Source organism: Manis pentadactyla, chromosome 7 (genome assembly GCF_030020395.1).
Source record: "Manis pentadactyla isolate mManPen7 chromosome 7, mManPen7.hap1, whole genome shotgun sequence".
Classification (NCBI taxonomy): domain Eukaryota; kingdom Metazoa; phylum Chordata; class Mammalia; order Pholidota; family Manidae; genus Manis; species Manis pentadactyla.
The window spans coordinates 114,245,204-114,262,409 of record NC_080025.1 but is presented as its reverse complement, the minus strand read 5'-3'; the positions used below and the strand labels follow the sequence as shown (position 1 = coordinate 114,262,409).

General features: G+C 34.1%; 1 long non-coding RNA gene across 1 annotated transcript in view; it reads right to left on the bottom strand.

Moving 5' to 3' along the window:
• Nucleotides 1–1,300: 1,300 nt before the first annotated feature.
• Nucleotides 1,301–17,206, bottom strand: part of LOC118935340 (uncharacterized) — a 130,972-nt gene continuing 115,066 nt past the window's right edge. The window contains exon 4 of the long non-coding RNA XR_008998533.1: nt 1,301–1,433. This is a non-coding gene — a long non-coding RNA (uncharacterized LOC118935340). The remainder of the gene's footprint in view (nt 1,434–17,206) is intronic.

Genomic DNA, 17,206 nt, shown 5'->3' with positions numbered 1-17,206 from the left:
ATTACTTTTTTATAGGTTCTAGTTTTAAGACCAATGAAGTTAAACATGAAATATTTTCTTTTTCTCCAATGTCTGGGCCATGTTGTAATTTCCTTATTGATTTTACTTATCTCCTTACCTGAAAGAAGGGTCAGAAAAGGGGTGTGTTATGAGTAAAGTGGCAGTCTCATTATGTTTTGGTTATATATTGCTGTGTAACAAACCACTCCAAAAACTGAGTGGCTTAAAACAGTAGTTTATTATTATCTCTGCAGTTCTACAGGTTGACTGAGTCATCCTGGTGGTTCTTATTTGGTGTCTCCTAGGTTTCAGCCGGTTAGAAGCTGGGCCTGGAGTCTCCAAAGGCTTGATTGGGCTGTATGTTCAGATGGGTCATTCATGTGATGGAGAATTATGCTACCTGTCAGTAGGGTGCTCAGCAGAGGCTGTTGACAGAAATGCCAACACATGGCCTCTCCATGTGACTTGGTCTTCTCACAGCATGGCAGCTGAGTTCTGAGATGAAATGTCCTAAGTGTAAGTGCTCCAAGAGGCTGAAAAAGGAAGCTGCCAGTACTTTTGAGATCTGGGTTCAGCCTTCTTAGAATGTCACTTTTGCCACATTCTATTGGTCAAAGCAGTCACAGTGTCCACCCGGTTTCAAGAGTAGAGAAAATAGACTTCACCACTTGATGGAAGATTGGCAAGGTCACGTTGCAAGCAAGCAAGTTACCATCTTGGGAAAGATAATTTATCACATAACAGTTCTGTTTGTAAATTTTTATTTCAGTTATTAATTTCACCAGATAAATGTCACAGAGTTGGAAGAGTTCAATATAAATGATGAAATTCAGTAAGTTATTTAAGGCAGTATGTAAATTAGGATGTGATAAATTGCCTTCATGTTGGTATGAAGTCTGAAGCAATAACTCAAGCTTCAGAGTTATCTCTTGTGATCACTTTTTATAAGTGAACCTAAAACATTTTTCAGTTATTTAATGAATTAAATTATGAATTAATTTATCTTTTTGATGACATCATTAGGAAACATGTTTATTATTAGCCTTTAAGTGTTCGGTATATGTAGAATATTGTGTCAAGATGATTGTGGCTAAAAAATGGCAGTTTATGGGACACGTGGCTATTCTATGAAGTAGTATTTGGAATAACCTGGGAATTGGAAGTAGATAGGTCAAGAAGTCTTTTGAGGTATGGCAAAAAGAAAGCCATTTAAAAAGATAAATTGCATTATAAGGTCTAGGTGGGCACTCTGGGAAGCGGGAGACCCAACTATAAAAACAATGAAATGGTAAATACCTTGGCTTTCACATTCTCTTTACTCAACTGATTTCTCATTTCTTCCTCCAGCATAAACAGGCTTCAAAACTTTAGTGAGGAGCTTCTTTTGTCATCCCATGCACTGACTTTCCCTACATGGGGCACCCCAGGAATGCCTAAAAGCAAGATGAAATATAGAAGCATAAACTCAGAGATGTAATTTCTCCATCCTGTTTATAGAAGACAGGAGAAACAAACTTACTAGCTAGCAGTAGGCAATATCTGAAAAGCTAATGAGAAAAGCTAATAAAATTAAATGCTTTGTTAAAATATTAATTAACTGGCAGAGATGAACACTTCCCAATCAGATTAAATTTTGCTGAATTGGTTACCAAAAATTTATCTTTTTTTCCAAAGTTTTTGAGAATATCAAGGTGAATCTTGTACCTTAGTGTATCTAAAAGTATGTAAGCACATTAAATTTTATCACTATTCTTAGTTTTAATAATAGCTTTATTGAGGTATAGTTTACATACCATATAATTCACCTAACTAAAATGTACAATTACATGGTTCTGATATATGCACAAAGTTATGCAACCATCATTACCATCAATTTTAGAACATTTTCATCACCCTTCCCCCAAAAAACCCATGCCCTTTAGCAGTCATTCCCTTCCTCTGGATCCCCTCTGATTTATTTTCTGTCTCTATAGATATGCCTATTTATGGTATTTCATTTAACTGGAGTCATACAATATGGTCCTTTGTGACTGGCTTCTCTCATCTAGCATAACTAAGATTTTCAAGGTTCATCTATATTGAAGGATGTATCAAAACTTCATTACTCTTTATTGACAAATAATGTTCCTTTTATATAGATATACCACTGTTATTTATCCATTCATGAGTTAATATACATTTGAGTTCTTTCTCCCCTTCAGCTATTACAGCTATGAATATTCATGTACAAACTTTTGTAAGAAAATATATTTTCAATTTTCTTAGGTAGGAGGGGAATTGCTGGGTTATATGATAATTATGGTAAATTCTATGTTGTTGATGTATTTAGATGTAAAGCAGAGAGAGTTCAAAGTTGGGGAACTGGATAGGTAGTTACTTCTATCTGTCAGTGATACCTGGAGAGGCACCAATAGTTACACACAGTGTGATAAACAGAATAAGACAGATAGCCTATTATACATGAAGGGCAATTATGGAACTGAAATTAGTTCTGCCAGCTAAATCTTAACCACATTCATCAGTAGACATAGTTTTTTGTTCTTTTGCTCTTTTCCCCAGTGGTAGGGACGATGAGAAAAGCATGAGGCTTGTATGTCCACGCAACCACACAAATAAAGAGCAAATATCGACTCATTTTAAAAAGCAATTAAGTTCATTCATTCACTCATTTATATATTCCTGATCACTTATTACCTAACAAGTCCTTTTCTAGGTGATTGGGCTACATCCCCAAACAAAATGGATAAGTATTCTTGCCCTCATGGAGCTTATATCCTAGTAGGAATGGGAGATATATGCTATGAACTCATTCCTCCAGAAAATTATGGGTTAGAAAAAAACAACATGGTTTATGTAGATTAAGATATTTGTAGTAAAAAACACACCAACAAAGCCTCTAACCAAATATTCAATTGTATAGTCAACAGAAATTAAAAGTGTCCCATCATGTGACATTCCCCTGCTATTTTATTCCATTTCTCAGTGGTGTGTGCTTTTATACATTTTATTTGCCTTTGTAAATATGAACAATTACTCTTTGATTCTAAGAGGTCACCAGTTGTAAGATGCACCATTCAAATACTAATATTTTAGCAAAAATATATCAATGAAAGAGACATTACCAGATAAAATGTCCACACTGATTATATCTCAGGAGAAACGTGAACTTCTTAGGTTTTAATAAATGCTGTATGTGTAACCTGAGTAACTCATGTTCTCCACCTTTTTTCTGAGTAGCATAGGGAAATCCTGTTCCATTGTTGGAGTCACTCCAAACTCTTTCTCTGTTTTTACTCTTGATCACCTCAAGCTATCTTAGCCTCCCACCTGTTCGTAATGATGTATTTAAATATTATTGGTCACTTCTTGCCAGAAGGAATGGCTTTTCAATAGTCACTTTTGGCTGGTGGCTAGGATCTAACTTCCATTACAGGGTTCATTTTTATCTACTTCAGGGTCTCAGTGCTCCAACCCACTATCTCTAAGAATTCAAGGGGGGAAATTCTTACTACTTTGTAATGTAGTTTAAGCCACTTCACTGATTCAAGTTCATCATTTTAGGGCATAGAAAAATATCCAAGCTGTAGTTGGCTTTTAAAATATGAATTTGCCTTATTTCTATATGCAAAGGTTTATATATATTAAAAGAATTAGAAATGGAATCATGTTACTCAGCTCCAATGTATGCACATACATATATGGGCAAATCTTATGGGCAATTACCTTATTCATTTTACTAGGTTGCATAGTGTTGTATTATATGAATATATGAGACATTAATTAATATTTAGGTTGTTTCCATTTTTTATTATTGTAATATTGCAAGAATGAGCATTTTTTAAACATATGTATAGATGCATATGTGTGTGTTCTTTTGAACACTAATGTGAGTATATTTATCTGTTAGATAAATAAATAAACTTACTTATTAAATACATTTATGTGTTAAATAAATTCCTAGTAGTGCTCTGTTAGGTCAATGATATTTAAAATTTTGATATTTTTGGCTAAACTGACTCCCATACAACCCTGAGAGCTATTCCAAAGTCCTAGAGTGGAAGTCAGAACTGGCATTGCCTCTTGTTTTGCAATATTTCTCATGGACACTGCATAAGATGAAAAAATCTGTTTTTTGCAAAGGTAGTATATTGATGGAAAATTATGGTGAATGGAATAACTTTTGTTTAGTGGTTTGGGACATCCAAAAATAAAATGCACTCTAGTGGAATGGTTTCCTATGTATCCATGTCTTCTAAGATTAAAAGGATGTCACTGTCATTGGGAAGTATTTGATAGATGTGGATAAAATCTAATGGTGATTTGGGCCTGCCAATAATAACCACAGGCCGCATTTTAGCCCATTCCCACTTATTTTTATTGTGTTGCTCTGACTGTATGTACTTATACATATAAAACACTATTAATTCTATTTTTAAGTAACTCTCTAAACATGCAGAAAATGGCAGAAAATCTGCTTGACACAGATATCTGTGCTTTTGCAGTGCAGCACAATCATCGAGCTGACTGCTGAATTATTGCAAGATAAGATAATTTTCCTTCAAGTCTTAATACCATAAAGGTCACATGATCTGGTGATATTCATGAGGGAACTGTCACTTTCAGGATCTTAATATCAGTCACTCTTCTATCTATATTTGGTTTATAGATTCAGGAAAGTGTGATAGCACTTACTAGTTGCTCTCAGAAAATTCTCTTGCAAGATAGATTTATTTCCTATTAATGATGAAATGATCCAGTGTTAATTTCAGTTTTTGATATCAACAATTTTATGTTAACATCATTTTTGCTATGCTCACCTTTCAAATTACTTTGATCATTCTAGTGATTAAAAGGCTATTATTTGATTTAGATTCACTCTGTAATTACCTGCTGTAGATGACATTTCTTACTAAATTTGGGTACATGAGGTACCTCAACCAACAGATTTACCTTTTTTTTTGTTTTTTTTATGTGCATTCAGGTAAAGTTAAAGCATAGAAAACTAGGAAAGTAGTACTATCAAAAATTCAATCCTATCTGCATATGATTTTTCATAGATGCATTGGAATTTGTTTTATGGCTTTTTACACATGAAATTAGGATACTTCATGCAATATTTTGTTTGTAGTCATAGTTTTCTCAACACTTATAACACAAAACTATTTTTTCCATTACTCTATTTTCTAAGTTTCATTCTTAGACTATTTTACCTTTATATTCCATTTTATTAATTATGATTAATGAGAGTTAGAACTTCTAACTGCAGCAACAGAAAAACATTCTTAATTAATGCCTAACAAATGTAATCATTACCTTAATACATTTCTTTTTGTACATGTTCTTATGAAGCAAATCAATGAAGGCAGCAAACAATATAAAACTAGAAAGTACCTTACAATATTTTATACTCCCTTATGCTTAGTGAGTTCTGTAAGTGTGAATGGAAAATGTCTGTGAAAAATCTTTGAATATGTCTTTACTTACTAGGTTTCATGGGATTTATATTCTATTGCCAATCCTTTTTTGTAACACCATAAAATCTTCTCCAATAAAGTATTTCTTTTTTATTGGTCACTTTGTTAGGATGTATCCAAATTAAAAATATGCTTCTTTTGTTCTAAAAATCTGGGGACTTCAAATAAGAAGACTACTTCTCATGAAATTATCCATGGATCATCTGCACTTCCCAGTATTTTAATATTGGAGTTATTCCTTTTGAATTTCCATATTCTGCTTTTAATGCTTTAAATACAGCATCTACCATGAATCTTTATTATGGGAACATCTGGGTTAACTTTGATAGTTACTTTTCTTTACGTGCTGGATAATCATTGAGTTGGAAACTTGAAGGTTACTACATCAAGTTCCTTGGAGGTCAGAGTGTTGTTATTAGATGTACTTAAGGAGGCAGGGAACTAGATAAGGAATTGGAGAAGCACTGAAATACAGGAGTACAAAATATACTGTGGAAAGTTTGCTCTCTAGTGGTATTTCTGCAGGGCAGCAAATGAGCACTATCAATAATTATCCTTGGTTTTACTCAATGGGATCAGTGTCACTGGTTGATAACCCCTGAAACGTTCTGTGATTTTTACCGTGGGAAGTCATTTCTTAAGATAGAAACTGGTCTCCACACTAGACCAAAAAAACATTTATTAAAAAAAAATACATGTTATATTAAAGAGAATTTTCCATTCCAGAGCAGTAAAGGAAAGGTCAAACTTATCCTATGCCTTATTTGGATATACTTTTAATACCTATACAGATTTTGAAAGAAAGCAAAAATAGCAAGTTAGATCACACCATAGAGGACAATTTAGAATAAAGTGCTTATTTAGTAAAGACATCATTTAATATTCAGAATTCTCTTTAGAGTTGATTAATTTCTAAAGTTCAGATCCAGAAGACATTACCCATCCTCTTACATTACACTCAGTTTATTGACTCAAAAGAATGGAATTGGAAATGATTGCAAAAGGTTCATAAACTTTAATAGATGACAAGCTGGGTTAGCTACTTAGTGTTAGAGGCAACCCTGAGAATCAGTTTCCAGGTTCTTAGTCAAGTGTTCTATTACAAAATGCTGCTTTGACTCCTAACCTATCCCTCACATAAACCTTCTTTGCTTGTTTAACATGGTCCCCTGAACTCCCTTTGATTTTGTGTTTCAGCCATTATCACCTATCATTAGGAAATGCATTTAAGGTTAAATTCCCCATGATGTAATCTAAGCTCATTCCTTTTTTGTTTAAAAACTTTACAAATACTGGCAGTTAACGTAAATGTAAACATCTTCTTTTCTTCCTTTAAGTAATATTCTAATATTTATAATGCTAAACTTGCTTCATATTGATTTTTCTTTGTGGGATCTTGAAATCAATATAGGAATGTGATTTAATAAATTTAACTATAAAGTATTTCACTCTTCTCTTTTTCTTTGTATAATATTAATAATAGAGATAATAAACAGCTCTGTATGTACTGCTTATGATAACAAATAATATATTACATATAATGTATTTTTATTTACTCTTTAGCATATACTCTGGTTTACAGAACTTCTTTTTAATTTTGCTATTTTCTATTTACAACAATATGTCACAGATATTTTATTTATTTCAAATAAATCTCCTTTCCTTCCACCAACATTTTCATTTAGTCCATGCTTTGTGCTTTTTCAGATAAGCATTCTACCTAGAAAGCATTCCCTCTATTTTATATAAATCCAGTTTTCTTGTCAATTGCTGCATTGACCTTTACAGAAAACGTACCACCATTGACTCCTCTGATGATTTTTTCCTCTACTCACTCTTCTCAGAATCTATGTGCTCAATTTATACTGTGCTAATTTGTAGGTAATGTTGCTTTGTACATGTCTTTTTTTCTTTAGAGCTGTAAGAGTTCCTTATGTAGATTCCAACTCTTTAACTAGACTAGAAACTTTGAATTGAAAAGTCCCATCTTTATATTTGTTCCCCTCCATCCTTTCTCCTTATTCACCCTCCCATCACTTGTTCTGGTACTCAAAAGATGTTGACTTTTTGGTTTACTGAAATGTAACTGTCATTTTCTCATTGTAGATCACTGTAGTTTATTATGAATGCCAGTTCCAGATTTAGGAGAAATGGTTTGCACTAGATAGTAAACAAAAAGATGAACTAAAATTGATTATTAAAAAAAAATTAAGTTTGTAATACTATTATCTTGGTATTCAATAAGATACTACAGATAATTATTGTTTGAAGAAAACATTACAAAACCTGTATAAAAGCTGTTTATCTTTGTTTTAAATATACAGTGTTATTTTCATTATATATTCTCAGCATCATTAGTTGTATGACTGCAGAAATGAAAAAGGCAATTTGCAGTGCTGGTTCGTCAGAATACATAAGACCTCAGTACAGCTTTTGGCTTAAATTCTAGCACTTCATCTGGGTAAACCTATGAGGAGAAGCTGGCCTATTACAGGTAGGGCCCAACGTATCCCTCTTCTTCAACATGTTCAGTTTGTCAGCCCCTTATCAACTTCAGAAAAGTTGCCCACTCTAGTTGTCACCAGGCAAGTATTAAGTATTTTATGTTTAATTAGGTTTTATAACATTGATTTGCTCTTAAAGGCAGTAGCAAATATTCCTAGATATTATTAAGCCAATTGTAGTCTATTAAACAGCTTGTGGATACAATTCACACAGGTTTGAGATTTTTACTGATATCACCAATTGAATAGTAAGAAATAATGAATAGTGATTTTAAAAATTGGACTTAACTTACAACCTAATGGCATAACCTCACTAAATTTATTACATATTTTATTTATTAAAATTTTTAAATTCATTTTATTAAATAATTAACAGTACATATTCTATGCAGGAGTATCTATTTGCTTGTGTGTTCTTGGAAAATGTTAATAAATTTAATATTAATGTTCCTGAGACATGCATTAAATTGGACCTTGTTAATTCCCTAGTAGTATAGAAGATATTGAAAATAATTAGAAACTAAATGCAAAATCAAGAAAATTATCTGTATATTTTGTGTTATCTGACAAATGAAAATATCTATGAGGAATAAATTCTTATGGTTATTGATTTTATATAATTAAAAATCATCTTAATGAAAATTATTTAAATGTATTATACTGTATAGCAAGATTTTATCTAGCACATATGTGACAAATGATCAAAAGAGGTATATAATATTTGTATCTTAAAATATATATGTACATATAGGGAATATAAGAAAAGGAGTAGAAAGAAGACAAAAAGGTAAAAACTATACTTGCCTAAATGATTAGATTTCCTACTAATTATGGTAAGAAGAGGTAGGTGTTAGGTTGTATAGTTAATAACATTTTCACAGCAAAACTTTATCTTTCTTAGTCTTTATCTTCTAGTGCTAGTGATGATAACTTTGTTCTGGATAAAATATAGTTGTTCCATTTGAAAAAAGTATTTAAAATACTGTAATCTTAGTGCACTATTAAAATAAATTATTTTCCACTAGGGTCGAGGAAATAGCAGGACACAGGGTAAAATAAACTCTAGAATATAGACAGTTAAATTTCTCTAGGGAAACAAATAAATCTTCTGAAGAGATGGCACACTCCGTTTGTTGTTTCTTGATTTGCTTTCTTGATTTTCTCTGTTGTCTAAAATTCTCCCTAAAGAAGATCATCAACATTGGCTGGGTGGATGTTCTCATAATCCCTCTTTCCATTTTCACTTCTCCCAGACTGATGAAGTAATTATTCAGGGAGATGATGTGTGTCTCCTCTGTTTCTCTATCCTTGCTCCTGGTTCTTGTAGAAGAGAAAGTTGTCCTCAATGTATTTAAATGGAAGCTAAACTCATTTTATTTGCAGGTGAGGTGAGAATGGCCTTTTAACTTAAGGCAAATACTATAAGATAAAGATGACTGTCTGAAGCAAATTTTTCATTTGTGTTGTTTGAAAGAAACTGCAGAACATGCAGAAGTTACAGCAATAGATGGGGCTCCAGAAGCCACTTAAAACTCTTCTTTTCATGAACACTGACTGCCTTTTGATCATTTAGAAGTATATTTTCACTCACTATAAGCAACATCAATTATTGGTTTATACTGGTTTTTCTAACAGTATAAAATAGATTTCTCAGACAATTGACTGATTGAATCTGAAAACTGTGGAAGTAAACTTTGAACTTCTTTCTTTAGGAGTAAATCATCCTCTTTTATACCAAAGTTAAGACATTATACAATAATCACAGCAAAACTAATATTTAAAAATTAAACCATGAATTGGAACTAAAAAAAATACAATGCAGTAAGCATAAAGATAAACAATTCATAAAATTAGTCTTCCACATTTTTTTATCTTGGAAAAAAATTTCAGAATTCTCTATTAAAATCTCATGATGAGTGAAAAAAGGACAGTAGTTAGATAAGACTGTGAAAGCATTAATCCTTCACATCAAGCAGAACAAATGAAAACCATTGTTTCCATTTCTATATTCTACATCTAGGCAAACATGTATTTAGAAAAACACGTATTTTTTTTACACATTTAAGAAAAGTCACAAAAAATAAAATATTGAGTTAAACCCTATAATAGCTGTTGATTAAACATAAAGGGATAATTAATTATTCCCATGACTTGTAGGTTCTGCTATCTTAGTTCTTAAAATTAGATCTACAAATCTACCTATACATTGCATTACATATCAAGAATTTCTTGGAGAAATCAAGAAACAACTAATCCAAACCTTATATGTTGAAGTGGTATTTGATTTTAGAGTTTGTAACACTTCAGGACAAGATATGTGAAGACCAGGAGAGAAAATATGTTGAGAAGAAATAAATACTGTGTGTGTGTATGTATGTGAGAGATAGAGAAAGAGAGGAAGGGAGGGAGGGAGAGGAAGAGAGAGGTAAAAGGTATTAGAGGTTTCAGTAGTTTCCATTTTTTTATTCCAACCTTGGGAAATTAATTCCATCATCTCTCTCAACTTTGTTTTGGTCATTGTTCAATATGTATGTGATTTATATACTCTGTTTGCCCCCATATTCCACCTAACGCCATGCTACTTTTTGTTCTTTCTTTCTTTTAAAATCTATTTCCCTGGCTTTTCTACTCTTATTCTATGCTAAAGTTGTCCAATTCTTCATAAGCCCTACAGTTTTCCTTCTTAGCCCCTTTACTTGAGAAACTGATTTTTGTTGAGGAAAATCATACAACTCTGTAGAAAAATGATTCTGAAAATTTTTCATCTTCTATCTGTATTGAGACTTCAATACTGTTCAGGAATATTTCTGACTCAGCTTCTACTCCTGTTCCTCTCAGGGTACTTCAAAACTTTCATTAAGCACCTAAAGACTCTTGCTTTTTTAACATTGTACAATATGGCTATTTCAGATTCCACATGAGAATCAGTAAGAGAGAGTTGATTTCCTTCTTCTAATACATTACTTATATTGTTGCTATAATATTTTCAGATGCAAACCACACTACTCCTTTAAAATTTTCCTTGGTTCTCAATGTTCATCAGGATAAAAACTTCAGCTTCTTAGTATGACTTGTGAGACTTTTGAGTAACCTTGGAGTCAGTCACTCAAATACTTATTGAGCACCTACTATATCTAGTCACTGTTCCTTGTGCTTGAGACACATCAGCAAACAAAACAGGCAAGGCTCCTGCCCTCACGGAGATTACATTCTAGTGGTGGGAGATGGATAATAAATGGTAATATAAGATGTAAGTAAATTATCCAGCCTATTAGAAGATAGGTGCTATAGAAAAATAAAAGTATATCAGGAATTAAGGGAGTGGTTGAGACAGGCTGTTGAATAATGGAATGCTCAGGGTCAGCCTTAAGAACTTTGAATGCATGTCACCACCACATGTATCCTAACTTCCTACCATACTTTATCATTTTCCTTTCCTGAGTAGCTCTTGTCTGTCACTTGTTAGCCCTTTGGTTTTACACAGAATGTCCAATTTCCATAGAAGCCCTTTCTTTGCCCAGCCCATTCCTACTTTCAATGCCACATTCTGCTATGGCACCATGCCCTCCCAAATCTTTGCCTGATTACCCCTTTACTCCCATTCTGTAGAGCTGGCTGGCCCTCTTCTTTATTACATATATCTCATAGATTTTTGCAGTTACTTGTTTACTTCCATATTAGTTAATTTGCTAGGTTGTGCTACAGCAAAAAAGAAAACTAAATTTCAGTGGTTTTTTTCTCACTCATTACATTTTGGCTGCAGTGATTACAGGAATAACTCATATTTGGGATAGATACACTTTCTCATGGTAGAAGGAAAAGAGAAACAGTCAAAACACAATGGCTCTTAAAACTTCTCAGGTAGAGCAGACATCACTTATGCTCACACTTTCCAAATGGCGTGGAAAGAATTCTTACAGAGAATTCCTGCAAGTCTCATGACAATGGATAGGAGGTAGAATCCTCTTAGAGGAGCAAAGAGTAATTGTGAACAATACGATCTACCACACTTGTATAGCTCACACAGTAAACTCTGTACCTTGAGCTAATTTTGTGTCTTTCATCAGCAAACATATTTCCTGGTACATAACAGCAGCTTAATCATTTTTTTTAAGTTAAGTAAAAAAAGAGGGTGGAATCTACCATTTATTTAATGTTATTGGACCAGGCACTACTGCACTTTACTACAGTCATGTTACAAACTGGGCAATTGAGATTTCCAGGTAAAAGAACTTGTGTAAGATAACACTTAATAAGCAGCAGATCCATGATTTTAACTCCAACCTGTCCGACTCTAACTCTACTTTCTATTTCACCATCCTGACTTCATGGAAATCTCTAATCTACAAATCTTATGCAGTGAGTTCTTACTATTAATAAAAGATAGATATGGTAGTACTATGAATGGTGATTCTATTTCTGCACCACATCTTACATCTAACCCATTCTTAACATGCCTCCCATCATTTTTCTATTTTAGGCATTGATTACATCCCATTTAGATTTCCATAATAACCCCTTAGTTATTCTCCTTTCTCTCTTGGTTCCATTTTACACTTAAGTAATGTTCTCAAAGCATAGCTTTTATCATGTCATTCTTCTGTTCAAGTGTTTTAAGGTTTCTAATTATCTACACTACAAACTTTAGTTTATGCCCTTAACCTACATGGTTTTACTATTCTTTCTCAAATACCTCTGCTGAATTAGTTACAGCTTTAGGATCTAATCTTCACTTTTCCAAATACAAACTTTGCTTTCTCTGATCATTCCACTTGGAATAACTCTCCTTTTGTTTTTATTTATAGAAATGCTTTCCAACTTGAAGTCAAATGCTGCTTATTCAATAATATAGCTCAGGTCCCCACCTGAAAGTATTCTCTCCCTCCTAAGCTTCCATGGAACTTTGCAGCTATAGGACAACTGAAGTTACTGAGGATGTTAGAGTGGATTATCTCACTATCTGAAGATTATTTGAAGGCCAGTCAGCTGGAAGCATGATAGACATACTCTTCATAGTTCAAAAGGGAAGGACAAGGACAGCATGCATATGTTATGGGGGAACAGGTTGCAGTAAACTCAGCACCTGCTTCAAGGAAAAGTGAATTTGTTCTGCAAAGGAAGATTTAAGCAAAATTTGGATGTCCCCTGCTTGTGGATGTATAGGATTTATGATTCAAACATCCTTATTTACTTTATAGCAGTTTGTGTCTGTGGCTAAAACTGCAATATTTCCAAAATCTCTCACCTGGCCTTAGTGCATCTCTCCATATCAATAGGTAATTACTAGGGGGAGCAGGGCATATCTAGACTGGAGAGGTTGAGTGTGGCCTCTTCTTCTGCAGGTGGGTTGCAAGAGACATGGTAAAGAAGAAGTGGATGACTGTGTGTAAAAATAAATGAGCTCCTCCCACTTTATTTCTCCCTTGGTTTCAAAGGTATTTTACCCTGGGATTTTCCCCCTGTAATTACAGTGTCCATGGTGTTTTCTCTGCTAGACTTTAGCTCTTTGATAAGGACTTTTGTTTATATTTGTCATTGTGTTTATGGTTTGGCTTTGTTATGCAAAAGGGAGTATGGATGCACAAACCACTATTATCACATGGTATAAATATAAAATAGATTTTATGGGGAGAAAGACTGAAGCAGAGGAATAACAGAGTGCGTATCATCATGTAAATTCCCACAATTCAAATAGAAGTGATTTAGACTGTGCCTCGCTTGGCTGCACACACAATAGCAAGTGCTCAGCTGAAGAGGATAGAATACATCCTTCTGGGAGAGGATACATTTAGTCAAGTGTAGGTTCCTTGCTAGGAGAACTGGCCTTATCAGGAAGGAGGAGCCTCTGGATCTCATCCAATGATTTTCAACTTATTATTCCCTTGAGCTAAGACCTGCTGAGCTAATTTCTTGCCAAAATTATTAGAAGGGAGGGAATGTGTCACCAGGACACACAGATCTGTTTCTTTTTTTGCTTGCAATGCCTTTGCATGAAAACAGAAACTCCCTAACAGTGGTACTGAAAGAGAAGGTAAATCTCTATATTTTCATATTTTATTTGACCCAAGAAAAGAGAATAGACAATGTAAATAAACCTTTGAACTTTTGTATAGAGTCAGAAACTAGTAATTGATGTGCCTATATAAAAAAGTATGTCAGTTCCTTATCAATGTTAAGAAACATAAACCAAGGACTAGTTAACTGAGGGAAAGGTGAGGGGCTCTGAGCAGGGCACTAACAGAACAGCCAGGGTGATAGGAGGACTGGGCTTGAGGAGTGCAGAAACCCAGACAGAAGCAGAGGAATAGAAACAGGAAAGCTCATGGGGTGGGCAAGAAGAGACTGATTAGTACTGACATATGCCACAAAAGGGATGGAACTTGAAAACATTATGCTAAGTGAAAGAGGTCACACACAAAAGGCTATATATTTCATGATCTCATTCATACGAAATATGCATTATATTTCAATAGAGTCAGGGGATAGTCGTTGCCAGGGGCTGGGGAGAGCCGGGTTAATGGGGATGGGTTTCATTTTAGCATGGTGACTACAATGTCTTGGAACAAGATTGAGGTGACAATTGTACAACACTGTGAGTGTACTAAATGCCAATGAGGTGCACACTTTAAAATGGTTCATAGTCAATTTTATGTTAACCTTATAAAATTTTACCTCAGTTACAAAAAAAGAACAGACCCATCCGGACTACTCTGGGAGGAACAGAATTCCAATTGTTCCTTCTTTTTTTTGTTTTGCTTTATTTGCCCATGATTATAACTTCTGACTTTGATCAAATTTAGGTAATAGACCCTCTTTCTTCATGTGTGGGGCCAGTCATAGTATCCACTCTGGAGGCTTCTTAGTGGGAGGCAGGCCCCAGGACCTCATGAACCAACAAGACTGAAGAGATAAGGGGGAAACTGTAATTCCCCGCAAACAATAACAATGCTGTTAGGAAAGGATAGTGGATATTGGGCATACACAAACACCTCTAAAATATTCTTAATGGAAGAAATAAAATCTTCGGTGATCAGGCATAAAACAATCTTAAGGCATCAAATAAACTGGTAAAATGTCTTAAAATAGGAAACAAGAATCCTCTAACATATTACTTCTACTTTTAGAGTTTAACCTTTTCTTAAAAATATATGTGGTTGCTTTGTATGCAAAACAATGCTGTGGAATGCACAAACGGTTAAAGTGAAATTCTATTCCCCTCGAGTGATTACTGGAATGCACAGGGTGCGGAATTCAAAGGATAAATAAAGCTGGCACACAGGCCCTCTGAAATCAACTGGAATGTAGTACATATTTTGAAAACAGTATGGGAAAGGGGACATCACAATCGGTTCTCCGTTCTTCATTAATCATAGTTCTTAGGATTCTTTGTGGGTTATGTTTTGGTTAAAACTTGGGAATTTAGATTGAATTTCCTTGAGGTATTTGACAGGTCTGAAGAAGGATCACTCTGACAAAACAATAATAAATTGACGGTTGGTTTTTGGGACAAGGAGTGTAAAGAATTCAGCTGCAGTTCATGTATGTTTTTGTTCCCTTATCCAGCCTGTGCAGTGGTGCTTTCTTTTTCTCTGTGGCAACTGAAGAAGTTGCACCAGAGAGAACACTTAAACGTTGTGGAAAATCAAATATAATCAGGCCAACATGGCTGTTTTATACATAAAGGAAATAGCTTGGTTAGTGAAGACTCTTCTTTGTGATGATATTTAATGCAACAGGAATTTACTTGAAAAATAGATAACCTGTATTATACTTTTTATACTATAATAAAATACCAGGCAAATATTCATTCAAATAGGAAAGGAATTGGTTTCAACTTTCTAATACACAATATAATTATTTTTTTCTTACTGGCACAGAGATGAGAAAATGTACAGATATGGTTATAACAGAGTAGAAAGGTCCCTGGGTTTGGATTCCAAAGACCAAGGTTTGAGTTCTGAATGCTCCTGTCTTTGCAAACCAAGGCAGGCCTATCACTTAGTTTCCCACCTTACACTGATGTGGAGAGTATCAAACAGATGTCATTTATTATGAGATATATATGTATTTTTTTTAATTTTACAGAATTTTCCTCAAGTGACAACTATATTTTCTCAAAATACTGCTATGGCTTAATGCTGAGATAAAATGAGGAAATACAGAAGCCAGTTAATGCCACAACTTACCCATTCTGAGAACCATATTCTGCAAACCTCTGTCTTTCCATTGACAAAATCATACATTTGCTTGTATTGTAGGGGAATGTAACCCCACCTCTAGTAAATTTTGACCATGGTTGCCCCTTACTGCCAGTCTTCATCTCTCCATTGTATACTTCATTCACAGTAAGTTTATTTAAGACTGGTTCTTAGTTCTAGCCTAGTTGTTTTCTGTGACACAATTCCCAATATTAAAATAAAAGCCAAAAAACAAAGGCTGCATGAAATCTGTAGATGGCAGGGTATAATGCTAGGCCAATGTGTATGGAACTGCTAAAATGAAATAATAACACATGGAGAGTGGTGAGCATTCACTTATTGTATGGGATGATGAGAAATGCAGTGGAAATAGACAGATGTGTAGTAGAGGAAGGGGAAGAACAAAAAGGGAGAATAGAGAGACCAGCCAAAGGTGAGGAATGGGAGGAGAGACAGTATCCATATCTGAGCACAATTGGGTGTACTTAGATTCTATTTTAGATTATGTCAAATAGCACTTCTACCCATGTAGTTATTGGGAACTGACAATTAGTGAATGACAAGCAAGAAATAGCAAGGTGACATGGAACTACTTAAGAATAAAGCCATCATTACTTCTCTTGCAATTTATACTTGCAAAAGTTTTGTACTGTCCTTTGTTAAACCTTCACAATATTATTGTGAGAAAGATGGATAACAAAAACTAGCTATTCACTCTACCTTATGGACTAAACAAAAGGAAATTGGTTTAGATCATAGTCAAGTAAAAATGTCTTGGCTAAAAAGCCCTTGCCTGTGTTAAAAATTATTTCCTAAAAGAAGTCTCCTAAATGAATAGCTATGGAATTTACTAATATTCATTTTTATGACACATCACCTTTTATCCTGGGTGATTACACTGGAGGACACATGGTTGAACACAGACATAGAAGGCAAAGTCAGCTTTCTACACTGTACGTCTAACACTCTTGCCCTCAAATTTACTCCCAAAGGACTGCCAGATTTCCTGAAATTTTCACATTATTGACTC